Source organism: Globicephala melas, chromosome 2 (genome assembly GCF_963455315.2).
Source record: "Globicephala melas chromosome 2, mGloMel1.2, whole genome shotgun sequence".
In the NCBI taxonomy this organism is placed as follows: domain Eukaryota; kingdom Metazoa; phylum Chordata; class Mammalia; order Artiodactyla; family Delphinidae; genus Globicephala; species Globicephala melas.
In genome coordinates this window covers 56,398,154-56,415,684 of record NC_083315.2, presented here as the reverse complement: position 1 = coordinate 56,415,684, position 17,531 = coordinate 56,398,154, and the positions used below count along the sequence as shown (strand labels likewise).

Below are 17,531 nucleotides of genomic sequence, written 5' to 3'. Positions count from 1 at the left end.
ACACCTTCCTTAGAATTTTGTTAAGATTAGCTAAAATAAAAATATTACCCCTTCCTCCCTCCCTTCCTTCCTTCTCTATTTCTACCCACCTACATATCTGCCTACTCACCTATCTACCTACCTGTCTACCTTTCAATCTCTCTCATTTTCTGTTTGGCTACCTATCTGATTATATGTTTATCTATCTCACTATATATTCATATAAATATCTGTCTTTCTCACTGTCAGTCTACCTCCCCTTTTCCTGATTTTCTATCTATCTTACTACTATCTGTCTATCTGACTATTTATCTAATCTAGTAACTGTCTGTCTATCTGCTGGTCTCTATGTCTGTCTGTCTTTCAACCCATTTGTCTATCTACATATATATGTCTGTCGACGTATTCATCTGATTTTCTGCTTTTATCTGTCTGTCTGAATGTCTGTCTGTCTGTCCACCTTCTTCTATCTTTCTCTCTCTCTCTACATGTTTATGTCTATCTGTTTTACTGTCTTTCTGTCGATCTAATTTTTCTGTATCAATCAATCTATTTATCTATCTCTGCCCTGCACAGTGATTGACACAGACTAGCGCCTCATTAACTGTTAGTTTATCTTCCCCCTTCATTTCCCTTCATATCTTTATTTCTACATTTCCATAATCAATTGCTGTTAACTGAGCCCTTTCTCTGTGTTGTGTGCCAGGCATACAATCCAAAATCAGGCCTGGGCTCTGCCTTCAAAGAGTATTCAGGCTGGTGGCTGAAAGGAACAAATTAAAGAAGCAGTGACATTATGTGGTGCTTAGTGCTATGAGAGAGACAAGCCTGACCTACGTTGGCATGGAGGAGAGAATTAGCGGGGGCTGAGGAAGCCACCTCTCATCTGCAAACCACAGAAGAACTAGGAATTCTGCAACTGAAGAGGAAGAGACCTGGTCTTCATGTGAGTGTGGGTGGAGGAAGTATGGACAGAGCCAGAAAGATAGAACAGGATGTTTACAGGCCTGGAGGTCAACAGAGCAAGTACATATTCCAGGAACAAAACTGTAGGGAGCTCACAAAACTCAGACAACAAAAGAGACCAACCATGGCCAAAATAAATGGTGAGATGTACTGTTTGCATGGATTGTAAAATACAATACAGTTGTCAATTACCCTCAAATCATCTACAAATTTAATGCAATCCCATTCAACATCCCAGCAGGATTCTTTGTAGACATGGACAAGCTGATTCTAAAACTTATATGGAAAGATGAAGGAACCAGATTAGCCAAAACAATTTTGAAAAAAGAGAAGTTGGAGGATTCATGCTACCCATTTAAAAATGCATTATAAACCTACTGTGGTCAAGACAGCGTGGTATTTGGGAAAGGATAGATACACAGTTCAATGGAACAGAACACAGACAACTGAGATTTTGTATGGGGATGGGGAGTGATGGGGAGGGATGGGGAGCGATGAGGAGGGATGGGGAGGGATGGGGAAGGATGGGGAGCGATGGAGAGGGATGAGGAGGGATGGGGAGGGATGGGGAGCGATGGGGAGGGATGGAGAGGGATGGGGAGTGATAAGGAGCGATGGGGAGGTATGGGGAGGGATGGGGAGCGATGGGGAGGGATAGGGAGGGATGAGGAGGGATGGGGAGCGATGGGGAGCAATGGGGAGTGATGGGGAGCGATGGGGAGGGATGGGGAGGGATGCGGAGGGATGGGGAGGGATGAGGAGGGATGGGGAAGGATGAGAAGGGATGGGGAGCGATGGGGAGCGATGGGGAGGGATGGGGAGGGATGGGGAGCGATGGGGAGCGATGGGGAGCAGCAGATGAAGTTTGCTTGCTCGCCGCTCACCTCCTGCTGTGCGGCCCAGCTCCTAACAGGCTGCAGACGGTTAACAGTCGGTGGCCCAGGGGTTGGGGACCCCTGGTCTAAGGGACATTTAGATAGAAGTTCCAGTGAGCTGGACATTTACACTTGGAAGTTTCCAGCATACTTACAGTAAGTGAAACAAAGGGAATAGATGTCATCGTTCTTTTCCATTAAAACATAATTAAATTTCACAAGCACAGGAGAATTTCAGCTTTTGGGCTTTTTAACAGGCTCCTATTAGCTGAATATTCACGTGTTAGTGACCAGTAAAATTCAGTCTTATCTAAGTTTCTATCTCTCCAAACAGAACAAGCCAGTTTACCTAAACAAAGGAACAAATAAATAAAAAGGAAAAAGACATTTATAGACATCCATCAACCTGGATGGCTCTGAACATTTTATAATAGCTGACATTGAGATAGGTAATTTTTAAGAACCCAACCAGCTTCCTATACTAACCTGACAAATTTATGACCTGAATGTGTTTAAGCTACCAACTGTGTTCTTTGGATACCTGAGTTCCAATCTTTAGTCACTACGAACACTTACCTTAAAATACAAATGCACACAGCCCTGCAAATAAACTGGGACAATCAATTTGGTCCCCGGCTCTCACTGCTTCACCTTTGAAATGAAATGAGGATAGCAATTCCTGTTTTACACGGTGATTCAGTTATACATATATATATCCTTTTTCAGATTCTTTCCCCTTATAGGTCATTATAAGATATTGAGTATTGTTCCCTGTGCTACACAGTAGGTCCTTGTCATCCATTTTACATACAGTTGTGTGTATATGTTAATCCCAAACTCCTGATTTTATCCCCCACCCCCTTTCCCCGGTTGTAACTGTAAGTTTGTTTTCTATGTCTGTGGGTCTATTTCTGTTTTGTAAATAAAAAAGAACTCATAATTTTTAAAAGGTTGTTTCTATACTTAAATGGATGCATACGAAGTTAAAGATATGGGATCAACTGTTTGAGTTAAGAAAGAAATGGCATTTTTAAGCAGAAAATATATATGTCCAACTCCCCCGAGGAAAGAATGGTGAAACCAGTTTCACTCAAACACGAAGCATTGGATCAAGACCAAATAAGAAGCATCGCAGCTTTGGAGGAAATGTCAGAGCAAGTTTGAGGCAACTGATTTCAATAATTCTTTTTCTTTTTGCTGGGAGGACAATCCCCCCAGGCACTGCTGACCATCCCCCCGCACCCCGGGCAGCCTGGGGGTCGTGGCCACCCTGCTAGAGAGTGGGAGTGAACACCTGACCCTGAGACCCTGGAACCTCGGAGCCCACAGGCTTACGCTTCCCATGGGTGGAGCACAGCATCCCCACCCCACGGCCCTACAGTTTGGCACCCGTGGGCAGAGCCTGGTCCCCCAAGTGGACCTCAGCCCCCCCGCTCCGCCGCCCTTCCTCATGGCCCGGATATGCCAGCTAGCCCGGGGCTGTTGCAGGGTCTGTCCTTCCTGGGGAGGTGTGGGTGTGTGTGACACAGACAAATACAGTGCCCTGCTCACACTTGCCCCAGAAAAACGTGAGCTCCTATAGGACTCAGGCAAGCAGCTGCAGGAGAGGACTCCCCCTGCCACCCCAACCACCGCAGCTCCTGTCAGGGACGAGGAAGAGGAAAAAAGGGAGTGGGAAGAGAGGGACTCAGGGTCCCGGCCCAGGGCTGCCAGGGAGGCCCCCCGCGAGGCCCAGGACCTGCCAAGCTCTGGGAGGAGGCTTCTCCAAGAGGGGCTTCTCCTTGGCTTCAAGCCGCCTCCGTGCCATCCTCAAGCACACTGGCTGGGAGTGTGCCTCTTACACAAAACCAGGTAACTCAGGTTTCCAAGTGGGCAGAAATTCCCCAGGGTGCACTTTGGGAAACGGAAAAAAGGCAGCCCTGATATTTCTATCCATGTGTTCAAATGAAACTCAAGTAACCAACAAGGACCTCCTGTATAGCACAGGGAACTGTATTCAATGTCTTGTAATAACCTATAATGGACGAGAACGTAAAAAAAGAATATATTTATTTATATATATATATGTATAAGTGAATCACTGTGCTGTAACCTGAATCTAACACAACGTTGTAAATCAACTATATTTCAAAAAAACAAAGAAACCCAAGTGATTTCTTCTGTGTTCCTGTAGAAGCAGAGATTTGATTTTCGAATGAGCTTCACCCATCCCATCAAGAATTATGTCACACCTGCACCCTAGTCCCTTCCCCAAGGAGCTCATCCCAAGGGGACACAGAGACAGGCAGAGGGTCCCCGGCTCGTGAACGGCTAAGAAGGAGGAAAATGGAAGGAGGAGTTGGGAGACTTCAGGGGAGCTTTGGGCTGGGGTCCATGCCCCACACAGAGGTGTCACCCCCGGGTCTGTAGGACCTAGCCTTTGCCCTGGCTAACCATGGGCCAGCCAGGCTGGCATCACCCCAGGAGGCAGGAGAAGAGGTGACACCACAGAGACATCCCACAAGCTCAGCCTGACAAGCAGGAAGCACACTGGACGCAGCCACAGGCATCCTTTATCAGAGCAGCCCTCGTCTGCTTTTAAGAATTGTGGGGAAGGGTGCCAAGGGGGAGAACTGGTAAACAACAAGGTCCTACTGTATAGCACAGGGAACTATATTCAACAGCCTGTGACAAACCATAATGGAAAAGAATATAAAAAAAGAAGGTATATATATGTATAACTGAATCACTTTGCTGTACAGCAGTAATTAACAAAACAGTGTAAATCAACTATACTTTAATCAAAAAAAAAAAGAAAACAAAAGCATTGCAGGGAAGAAAACAAGACAAGTAAAATGTACAGAGGAAGCATTCTGAAGATACTCTAGCTAGAAGTGTTCTCCAACAGCAATCTTTTTTTCCCTCCTTAAGACCCAGTCTAATCCATGTCCATGTGTAGCTTGTAAATCACATGTATATTCCTAAGCTATTTCCTTGGTAAAATTTCTAAAACATTCTCAAGGAAGATTCCATGGCCAGAGAGCTCAATAAAACCATGGGGACTTAATCTAAACAGAAAGAAATCTAATAACCTTCAGACAAGAAGTCCAATTAGTAACCTGTGACTGAAACGCAAACAGACAGCAGGCCAGGGAGGTCCAGGCATGGGGCAGGGAGGAGGGGAGTGTGACGGAGAGCGTGAGGAGTAACCAGAACAGTGGTGGAGGCACCTCACTGGGACATTGTTCGCTGGTGGATGCTTCCTGCCATGCTGAGTTTGCTTCTCTATGCAACCTCCTAACCGCAGGGACTTACGATTATGAGCACTTATGAGCGCTCAGACCAGGGGGATCCTCTGCTCTGTTGTTCAGGTTCATCAGCCTTTTGGCCAAAGGTCTTAATCAGCTTTCATGGCTTACAAACCATCTCAGGGGTGGTGCAGTACCCAATGGGCACTTAGCCATCCTCCCTGCCTCTGTAATAATACCCGGTGAGCACCAACCATGGCTCCAGACCTGCCGGACACCTCTCGCAGGACTTACTCTTGTCTCCAGAGTTAACGACAAGGGCACTGAGGGTTTATGAGGTGAAGCCTTTGCCCAAGGTCATCGGGTCAGTGTATGACAGAGACAAGGGGCACACCTTAGATGGTCTGATTTCAGAGTCCTTCTCTTGACCACCCAGATACTCCCTTGTGTGATATCTCACAGCCGTGGAAAAAGCGAAAAATGAAGGACTATGTGACAGGAAAGAGAGTATGATGCACTGATTGAGCGATTGGGTGAAAATTATCTGGGAAAGGGAATATTCCCATGGCCTGAAAAATCATAATACAACCAGCAATGGATGCTAAAGCCATTGGGTGAAAATTATCTGGGAAAGAGAATATTCTCATGGTCTCAAAGCTCACCCCACAGACTACTTATTAATTAGAAAAGAATAAATACGGCAACATCATAAAGGAGAGCTCTGGCAGAAATCACCTTAGCCAGGTGAACCGTTCACTACCAATACCAGGTCACGATGAGGTGGTGGGACCACTGATGTGAGGCAAATACACGAGATGTCTACCTGGAGCTAAGCATGAGGGCAACAGTCAGACAACTGTGAGATACTCTACAAAACAAACGGCTTAGATTCTTAAAAAAAAAGTCAGCATCACAAAAAACAGTTTTGGTTCAGGTTTAAAGAGACATAACCAGATTCAGTGCATGTCATGTAATTGAATTCTAGATAATGGAAAACAGCTATAAAGAGTACTTTGGGCAACCAGGGGTATTTGAATTGGGACTATATATTAGATAATATTACTTTATCAGTGTTGACTTCCACAGTGATAATGGTATCATAGTATACCTTTAAAGAAGACAATCTATGAACTTAGGAGATATATACAAAGTATGTCATGATGTCTGCAACTTACTTTCCCATGATTCACATGATTCAGAGACAAAAGCTGAACACACATCCATAACACACAAATCCATATTTACAATCTCTCCATGTGTGTATGTATCTGTTCACGTGTGTATTTGGGTAAACATCTGGTAACTCTGAGTGAAGATTATATGTATTCACTATACTATTTTTCCATTTTCCTATAAATCTGAAGTTTATCAAAAGAAAAGTAGCCAAAATAGTAAGTGAAGATATTTGTTTGAAGAGTCATAAGGCAAAAGAATTGCTATGCTCTGATATCAGCTAGATAAAAATTCTATTTTTGGACAAGAACAAAGAACATTACAAATAAAAGCAATTAATATGTTAAGATGAGACTTTTGTCTTTTGTTTAAATGACTCGTAATATTTTAAAAATCAATCATGATAGCTACAGATGGCAACAAAGTTGCTTAATAAATTTTGCATTAGTGTAAATCAAATCACCTGTTGGTCATTCACCACAGCCACATTCTTTTTAAGGGTAATGTTTACTATTCTAAACACAAATCCTAATGCAACACGAAATTCATTTCACAATTTCCTCTTGATGGACTTTAGTGGATAAATTAACATACCATTCCTCCCTGGATTTAAACCTGATTTTCAGGTCATTTGTTCCCAGGACCACTACAAGCTCTGTTGTTGGAGATGTTGACTGCACTTGGCCCCCCAGCACGGTCCCAAGGGACCCCATGAACACGGGACTTACTTTTCAGACACTGAGATTCTCTGGAGGTGGGTGGCAGTTAGGCACCGGGGGCAACGCGGCATCGTCCCTGCTGGAAATGGCCCATTATTGCCCCAGTGAATGGCGTGAGATCACAGCCCCTGAGAACTCTGGAAAAGACAAGAATAAAAGAGAATATTCACATTCCATTAAAAGTGAGAATTTAAAATTTAAGAATTTTTAAAATATTTTTTAATTTGTATATTTCAAATTTTAAAATGATTTAAAATATTTGGTATGAACTTGAAATGCTCTTTTAAAAATTTTTAATTAACTTTATTGAGAAATAATTACATACAATAAAATACATGTATTTTAACAAAATGTGTACAACTGTGTAACCACCACCACAATCAAGATAGAATTTGAACTTGAAATGGTCTTGATAGTGAATCTCCCTTCTTCACACACCATCCCACCCTTTAATTTTTAAATAAATACAGGCATTGGGAGGTAGGTCAGGATAAATGGAAAAGTATCCCAGGCAGGTGTCAACTCACAGAAGTGACTGTGAGGTCAGAGCCATGAGAAGTTCACAGGCTATGCTGATGTTCCAGGGCAGGTGCACAGAGGCGCTCACAGACAGAACCCCGACTTCTGACATCCCAGGAGAACCTCAGGTGGCACAGTCCACGGGGAATCGCAAAGTTAGGAAGCTGTTCATCATCCTTGCCAGGATCGTGGTGTGATCCTCAGGGAATTTGAGAGGTCAGGCTGATGACCACTCCTCATTCCTGGTGGGGTGCACCAGGATCCAGTGTGGGGTCAAAGTGTTATTGATAGCATCCTGAGTCAGGAGGGTCCCTGTGGACCATACCTCAGTCCAGGTGAGTGCAAGGTGATCCCCAGTGGTGATGGGGTGGTGTTATGAACAGCATCTTGACGCCTGAGATCCATTTGCTTATCTGCAATGTGGGGTTTTCTTTCAGGCATCAGACCCCCAGGATGCTTGTGAGCTAGGAGGGCCATGACTGCACAGGTGAGGAGAAGGAGCTGGGTCACCTCTGTGCACCCTACAGAGACTACACCACATGGGGTACAGGGATGGGGAGGGATGGGAAGACTATACCACATGGGGAGGGATGCTTTCCTCCATGTTAACACCTAGGTTCTGGGTGAAGTCTGAGGATCTCACCTGCATCTAGGGATTGCCCCTGTCAGGGGGTGTGCCCAGAGCCTGGGGATGGCCTATCCTGTCCCTGCAGGTCCTGAGCCTCCAGACCCCCAGCTGGTTTCTCCTTTCACCTTTCCCATCCACATGGATAAATCACACATCTTCATAAACCTAGCTGAATTCTTAAACAGACATGGGAAGACACTAAATGCAAAAGAATGAGAATCAGTAGCCAAAACAATCTTGATAAAGAAGAACAAAGTTGAAGGTCTCGCATTTCCTGATTTTGAAACTTACTATGAAGCTATAATCATCAAAACAGTGTGGTCTGGGCATAAAGACAGCTATATAGACAGATCAATGGGATAAAATAGAGAGTCCAGAAATAAACCCTTGCATATATGGTCAAGTAATTTTTGACAAGGGTGTCAAGACCATTCAATGAGGAAAGGACAGTCTTTCAATTAACCGTGTTGGGAAAACTTGGATATCCACATACAAAAGAATGAAGTTGGACCCTTACCTTACACCATATATAAAAATTACCTCAAATGGATCAAAAACCCTTTATGTAAGGTCTAAAAGTATAAAACTTTTGGAAGAAAACATAGAGGAAAATCTTCATGGCGTTGGATTTGGCAATGATATCTCGGGTATGTCACCAAAAGCACAAGCAACAAAAAAATTGGACCTCATCAAAATTAAAACCTTCATATCAAATGATACCAACAACAGAGTGAAAAGGCAACCCATGAGATGGGAGAAAATATTTGCAAATCATATATCTGATAAGTGATTAATATCCAGAATATATAAAGAACTCCTACAACTCAACAGAAAACCCAAACAACCCAGTTTAAAAATGGGTAAAGAACTTTAATAGCCATTTCTCCAAAGAAGATATACAAATGGCCAATAAGCACATGAAAAGATGCTCAACATCAGTAATCACTAGAGAAATGCAAACTGAAACCACAATGAGATACCACTTCATAGCCATTAGGATGATTATTAAAAAAGCAAACAAATAGAAAATCACAAGTGTTGGTAGGGATGTAGGGAAATTGGAACCCTTTTCCATTGCTGGTGGGAATGTAAAATGGTACAGCCTCTATAGAAAACGTAAACAAAGAATTACCATATGATATAGCAATTCTACTTCTGGGTTTATCTGTTCAAGCAGAGACTTGAACAAATATTTGTACAGCCTTGTTGATAGCAGAATTATTCACAATAGCAAAAAGGTGGAAGTAACTCAAGTACCCATCAATGAGTGAACACATAAACAAAATAAGGTCTATCCATACAATGAAGGAAATTCATTTAAGCGCTATCATATGATATTTGTCTTTCTCTGTCTGACTTACTTCACTCAGTATGACAATCTCTAGGTCCATCCATGTTGCTGCAAATGGCATTATTACATTTTTTAAAATATTTATTTGGATGCACTGGCTGTTAGTTGCCGCAGGTGGGCTCCTTAGTTGTGGCTCCAGGGCTCCTTAGTTGAGGCTTATGGGCTCTTTAGCTGTGGCATGTGAACTCTTAGTTACGGCATGCATGTGGGATCTAGTTCCCTGACCAGGGATTGAAGCTGGGCCCCCTGCATTAGGAGCGCGGCGGCTTATCCACTGTGCCACCAGAGAAGTCCCCTCGTTCCTTTTTTATGGCTGAGTAATATTCCATTGTATATATGAACCACATCTTCTTTATCCATTCCTCTGTTGATGGACATTTAGGTTGCTTCCATGTTCTGGCTAAAGTAAATAGTGCTGCAATGAACGTTGGGGTGCACGTATCTTTTCAAATTATGTTTTCTCTGAATCTATACCTAGGAGTGGGACTGCTGGATCACATGGTAGTTCTATTTTTAGTTTCTTAAGGAACCTCCATATTGTTCTCCATGGCGCTGTACCAGCTTACATTCACACCAACAGTGTAGGAAGGTTCCCTTTTCTCCACACCCTTTCCAGCATTTATTGTTTGTAGATTTTTTGGTGATGGCCATTCTGACCAGTGTGAGGTGATACCTCATTGTAGTTTTGATTTACATTTCTCTAATCATTAGTGATATTGAGCATCTTTTCATGTGCTTTTTAGCCATCTATATGTCTTCTTTGGAGAAGTGTCTATTTAGATCTTCCAAAATGTAGAAAACAAACTTATGGTTACCAGGAGGTAAGGAGGGGGAGGGATAAATTGGAAGATTGGGATTAACATATACACACTACTATATATAAAATAGATAACTAATAAGGACCTACTGTATAGCGCAGGGAACTCTACTCAATACTCTGTAATGGTCTATATGGGAAAATAATCTAAAAATGAGTGGATACATGTATACATATAACTGATTCACTTTGCTGTACACCTGAAACTAACACAACATTGGAAATCAACTATACTCCAATAAAAACTTTTTAAAAAAGGAAGGAAATTCTTACACTTGTTACAATATGTATGAACCTTGAGGACATTATAAGTGAAATAAGCTAGTAATAAAAGGACAAACATTGTATGATTCCACTTATGTGAAGTAGCCAGAGTAGTTAAATTCTTAGGGGCAGAAAGTAGAATGGAAGTTGCCAGGGGCTGGGAGATGAGGAATTGTGAGTTAGGATTTAATGGATAAAGAGTTTCAATGGGGTAAGATGAAAAAGTTCTAGGAAGGGATGGTGGTGATGGTTGCACAACAATGTGAATGTACTTAATACTACTGAATGGACACTTAAAAGTGGTTAAAATGGTACATTTTATCTTATGTATATTTTCCCACAATAAAATAGTTTCAAAATAAACAAACACACAAAAGAATGAGAATCAAATTAAAGATTGTTCCATTGGCCACACAGCATTCAAAGAAGTATATTTTAAGACTGGGTGTGAGGGGAGTAAAATTTGGAACCTAGGACTATGTAGACAAAAGGTGATGTATGTATGCAGGCACACAGAGGCTCAGAAAATTCATTGTCCACAGACTCCTGAAAACATTTACAGAGAAAATACTCAAATAAAAAGAAAAATAAATCCAACAGGAGAAGGTGAGATACAATAGCAATGGTGAGTTAAAAGAAATGGTAAGTTAGTATTTATTTAGATTAATCAACTGATTTTTATTAAAAACTAAAGGTTAAAAATAAAAGGACAAAGTGAGTTATCTTATTCTAAGATTAAAACTGTAAATCTTAAAGTAATATTAATAGTCAACAAAATAAAATCAATGTGTAAGGCTAGTTTGACTTTATACATTTACCACATTATAAATTAAAGAGAAAAATCAGATGACCATTTCAAAAGATATACACTAATTCAACATTTATTCATGATAAAAGAAAATATCTCTTAGCAAAGTAGGAATAGAAAAGAAGCTCTTTAACCTAATATAGGATATAGTTCAAAAAACGACTACAATATTACACTTAATGGTGAAATGTTGAATAATGCTAACTGCCTTTCCTTTAAGATCAGGAATAAGATAAGGTCACACTATCACCACTGAAGGTCACCAATCTCCTGGAAGTCTTAGTCAGTGCAGTAAGGACACATAAATAAGTTAATTAATTAAAATAAAAGGTATGAGAAGTTTAAAAGAAAGGAGAAACCTGTCATTATTTGTGGATAATATGACTTTATACATAGAAAATAATCTTGCTGATAAATCATTAGAGTTAATAAAAGCTTTCAGATATAAAATTAATACACAAAATCAATTCTGTGTGTATGAACCAAAAAGATTTGAAAATCAAGTAAAAAATGCCAATTATAATAGCATCAATATAAAGTATGCAGGACTGAATGCAACAAAAAGTGTACAGAAACCTCATGGAGATAAAGTATGTCTGAATAAGTGGAGATATAGATTAGGAAACATTATACTTCTATAGGTTCAATATAATTACATTCAATATCTTAAAGGGCATGTGTGTAGGAGGGTATGGGGGGTGTGCACATGCGTATGACTTGCAAATTAATTCCAAAGTGCATTTAGAAGCTCTAAGTCCAATGCACATCGAAGAAAAAGAGTGAGGTGGAGAAAGGCCCTACAGGGTAACCAGACTCATCACAAAATGACAGAAGTTAAGACAGTGTGTCATTGGTACAGGGATAGACACATAGAGAAGCAGCCCAGAATAGAAAACCTGAAAAAGGATCACATATATATGGACATTTAATACATGACAGATGATTTTACAGATCAGTTGGAAAAGAACAGACTTTGCATAATACAATGCTAAGACAAGTTATTATGCAAACTGAAATAATGAAATTGGACCCCCACCATACCAAAAATAAATTTCTAAGTTAAGGCTAAACTACATAAATTCTAGAAGAGAATATAGGAAATTTCTTATGACTTAGAGGAAGAATTTTTTAAATAAGACTAAAATAGCTGGGCTTCCCTGGTGGTGCAGTGGTTGAGAGTCCGCCTGCCAATGCAGGGGACACGGGTTCGTGCCCCGGTCCGGGAAGATCCCACATGCCGCGAAGCGGCTGGGCCCGTGAGCCATGGCCGCTGAGCCTGCGTGTCCGGAGCCTGTGCTCCGCAATGGGAGCGGCCGCGACGGTGAGAGGCCCGCGTACCGCAAAAAAAAAAAAAAAAAAAAAAAAAAAAAGACTAAAATGGCTAAAATAAATTATTAACTGCTTCGCGTGAAAAGTATTAAAACTGTTAAGAAAGTGAGTAGACAGACCACATACTGTGAGGAGATATTTACCAAACATATCACTGATTGAGGAATGGTACTCAGATGATTTAAAGCATTCCTAAGATGTAATAAGAAAAGACAAACAACCCAATGGAAAAATGGGCCATCGAAATAAGTAGAAATTTTGCAGAAATGCAAGAACAAAAAAGTGATAGACACGGACAAAATTCTGACAATCTAATTTTTATGAAAATAAATGAAAAATAAGACCGCATAGAGATAATAGCTTATACCTACCTATCAGACTGGGAAAAAATTTTAAATGAACAACGCCATGTATGGACAATAATATGGAGAAAATGTAACTTTCTTTTGATGCTGGTCAAAGGCAAACGTTGTGCAATTGTTTGTGGCGCAAACTGCACGTCCTGACCTAGATGTAATGCACTTGCATCCCAGGAACTCTCCCACATCCTTTGATCCTCACACGCATGCACCAGAGGGCAGACACAAGCTCCTATGAGCACAGAAACCACCAGATGCTCATCAACTGCCGAATGGAATCCGAATTTCAGGGAAAATGAGTGCATGACGGCTACAAGTATCAACATGGCTGGATAGATAAGCTATATTAAGGGAAAGAAGCAAGCCACAGAAGGATGCACACAATCCACTTATATAAAGTGCAAACAGCAGGCAGATCCAGGCACTGTTTAGCTGGGCAAGCTAGACGGTCCCGGACTTACAATGGTTCCACTTACATTTTTTCGACTTTAAGATGGTGTGACATTTATATGCATTCAGTAGAAACCATACTTCAAAATTAAAAAAAAATTGATTTTATACTGAAGTATAGTTGATTAACAATGTTGTGTTAGTTTCAGGTGTACAACAGAGTGATTCAGTTATACATATACATGTATCTATTCTTTTTCAAATTCTTTTTCCATTTATGTTATTACAGAGTACTGAGAAGAGTTCCCTGTGCTATACAGTAGGTCCTTGTTAGTTATCCATTTTAAATATAGCAGTGTGTACATGTCAATCCCAAACTCTCAATCTGTCCCTCCCCCCATCCTTTCCCCTGGGTAACTGTAAGTTCGTTCTGTAAGTCTGTGAGTCTGTTTCTGTTTTGTAAATAAGTTTGTATCTTTTTTTTTAGATTCCCCATATAAACGATATCATATGATTTTTGCCTTTCTCTGTCTGACTTACTTCACTTAGTATGATAATCTCCAGGTCCATTCATGTTGCTGCAAATGGCATTATTTCATTCTTTTTTATGGCTGAGTAATATTCCATTGTATATATGAACCACATCTTCTTTATCCATTCCTCTGTTGATGGACATTTAGGTTGCTTCCATGTTCTGGCTAAAGTAAATAGTGCTGCAATGAACGTTGGGGTGCACGTATCTTTTCAAATTATGTTTTCTCTGAATCTATACCTAGGAGTGGGACTGCTGGATCACATGGTAGTTCTATTTTTAGTTTCTTAAGGAACCTCCATATTGTTCTCCATGGCGCTGTACCAGCTTACATTCACACCAACAGTGTAGGAAGGTTCCCTTTTCTCCACACCCTTTCCAGCATTTATTGTTTGTAGATTTTTTGGTGATGGCCATTCTGACCAGTGTGAGGTGATACCTCATTGTAGTTTTGATTTACATTTCTCTAATCATTAGTGATATTGAGCATCTTTTCATGTGCTTTTTAGCCATCTATATGTCTTCTTTGGAGAAGTGTCTATTTAGATCTTCCAAAATGTAGAAAACAAACTTATGGTTACCAGGAGGTAAGGAGGGGGAGGGATAAATTGGAAGATTGGGATTAACATATACACACTACTATATATAAAATAGGTAACTAATAAGGACCTACTGTATAGCGCAGGGAACTCTACTCAATACTCTGTAATGGTCTATATGGGAAAATAATCTAAAAATGAGTGGATACATGTATACATATAACTGATTCACTTTGCTGTACACCTGAAACTAACACAACATTGGAAATCAACTATACTCCAATAAAAACTTTTTAAAAAAGGAAGGAAATTCTTACACTTGTTACAATATGTATGAACCTTGAGGACATTATAAGTGAAATAAGCTAGTAATAAAAGGACAAACATTGTATGATTCCACTTATGTGAAGTAGCCAGAGTAGTTAAATTCTTAGGGGCAGAAAGTAGAATGGAAGTTGCCAGGGGCTGGGAGATGAGGAATTGTGAGTTAGGATTTAATGGATAAAGAGTTTCAATGGGGTAAGATGAAAAAGTTCTAGGAAGGGATGGTGGTGATGGTTGCACAACAATGTGAATGTACTTAATACTACTGAATGGACACTTAAAAGTGGTTAAAATGGTACATTTTATCTTATGTATATTTTCCCACAATAAAATAGTTTCAAAATAAACAAACACACAAAAGAATGAGAATCAAATTAAAGATTGTTCCATTGGCCACACAGCATTCAAAGAAGTATATTTTAAGACTGGGTGTGAGGGGAGTAAAATTTGGAACCTAGGACTATGTAGACAAAAGGTGATGTATGTATGCAGGCACACAGAGGCTCAGAAAATTCATTGTCCACAGACTCCTGAAAACATTTACAGAGAAAATACTCAAATAAAAAGAAAAATAAATCCAACAGGAGAAGGTGAGATACAATAGCAATGGTGAGTTAAAAGAAATGGTAAGTTAGTATTTATTTAGATTAATCAACTGATTTTTATTAAAAACTAAAGGTTAAAAATAAAAGGACAAAGTGAGTTATCTTATTCTAAGATTAAAACTGTAAATCTTAAAGTAATATTAATAGTCAACAAAATAAAATCAATGTGTAAGGCTAGTTTGACTTTATACATTTACCACATTATAAATTAAAGAGAAAAATCAGATGACCATTTCAAAAGATATACACTAATTCAACATTTATTCATGATAAAAGAAAATATCTCTTAGCAAAGTAGGAATAGAAAAGAAGCTCTTTAACCTAATATAGGATATAGTTCAAAAAACGACTACAATATTACACTTAATGGTGAAATGTTGAATAATGCTAACTGCCTTTCCTTTAAGATCAGGAATAAGATAAGGTCACACTATCACCACTGAAGGTCACCAATCTCCTGGAAGTCTTAGTCAGTGCAGTAAGGACACATAAATAAGTTAATTAATTAAAATAAAAGGTATGAGAAGTTTAAAAGAAAGGAGAAACCTGTCATTATTTGTGGATAATATGACTTTATACATAGAAAATAATCTTGCTGATAAATCATTAGAGTTAATAAAAGCTTTCAGATATAAAATTAATACACAAAATCAATTCTGTGTGTATGAACCAAAAAGATTTGAAAATCAAGTAAAAAATGCCAATTATAATAGCATCAATATAAAGTATGCAGGACTGAATGCAACAAAAAGTGTACAGAAACCTCATGGAGATAAAGTATGTCTGAATAAGTGGAGATATAGATTAGGAAACATTATACTTCTATAGGTTCAATATAATTACATTCAATATCTTAAAGGGCATGTGTGTAGGAGGGTATGGGGGGTGTGCACATGCGTATGACTTGCAAATTAATTCCAAAGTGCATTTAGAAGCTCTAAGTCCAATGCACATCGAAGAAAAAGAGTGAGGTGGAGAAAGGCCCTACAGGGTAACCAGACTCATCACAAAATGACAGAAGTTAAGACAGTGTGTCATTGGTACAGGGATAGACACATAGAGAAGCAGCCCAGAATAGAAAACCTGAAAAAGGATCACATATATATGGACATTTAATACATGACAGATGATTTTACAGATCAGTTGGAAAAGAACAGACTTTGCATAATACAATGCTAAGACAAGTTATTATGCAAACTGAAATAATGAAATTGGACCCCCACCATACCAAAAATAAATTTCTAAGTTAAGGCTAAACTACATAAATTCTAGAAGAGAATATAGGAAATTTCTTATGACTTAGAGGAAGAATTTTTTAAATAAGACTAAAATAGCTGGGCTTCCCTGGTGGTGCAGTGGTTGAGAGTCCGCCTGCCAATGCAGGGGACACGGGTTCGTGCCCCGGTCCGGGAAGATCCCACATGCCGCGAAGCGGCTGGGCCCGTGAGCCATGGCCGCTGAGCCTGCGTGTCCGGAGCCTGTGCTCCGCAATGGGAGCGGCCGCGACGGTGAGAGGCCCGCGTACCGCAAAAAAAAAAAAAAAAAAAAAAAAAAAAAGACTAAAATGGCTAAAATAAATTATTAACTGCTTCGCGTGAAAAGTATTAAAACTGTTAAGAAAGTGAGTAGACAGACCACATACTGTGAGGAGATATTTACCAAACATATCACTGATTGAGGAATGGTACTCAGATGATTTAAAGCATTCCTAAGATGTAATAAGAAAAGACAAACAACCCAATGGAAAAATGGGCCATCGAAATAAGTAGAAATTTTGCAGAAATGCAAGAACAAAAAAGTGATAGACACGGACAAAATTCTGACAATCTAATTTTTATGAAAATAAATGAAAAATAAGACCGCATAGAGATAATAGCTTATACCTACCTATCAGACTGGGAAAAAATTTTAAATGAACAACGCCATGTATGGACAATAATATGGAGAAAATGTAACTTTCTTTTGATGCTGGTCAAAGGCAAACGTTGTGCAATTGTTTGTGGCGCAAACTGCACGTCCTGACCTAGATGTAATGCACTTGCATCCCAGGAACTCTCCCACATCCTTTGATCCTCACACGCATGCACCAGAGGGCAGACACAAGCTCCTATGAGCACAGAAACCACC

General features: G+C 39.9%; 1 protein-coding gene across 3 annotated transcripts in view; it reads right to left on the bottom strand.

Moving 5' to 3' along the window:
- The window catches only part of LOC115862920 (OTU domain-containing protein 7A), a 398,816-nt gene that overhangs the window by 196,868 nt on the left and 184,417 nt on the right, over positions 1 to 17,531 (bottom strand). For all 3 annotated transcript variants that reach the window (XM_060293933.1, XM_060293934.1, XM_030875278.2), the window contains one exon: positions 6,949 to 7,076. The gene's annotated coding sequence lies outside the window, so the exon portion shown is untranslated. The remainder of the gene's footprint in view (positions 1 to 6,948; positions 7,077 to 17,531) is intronic.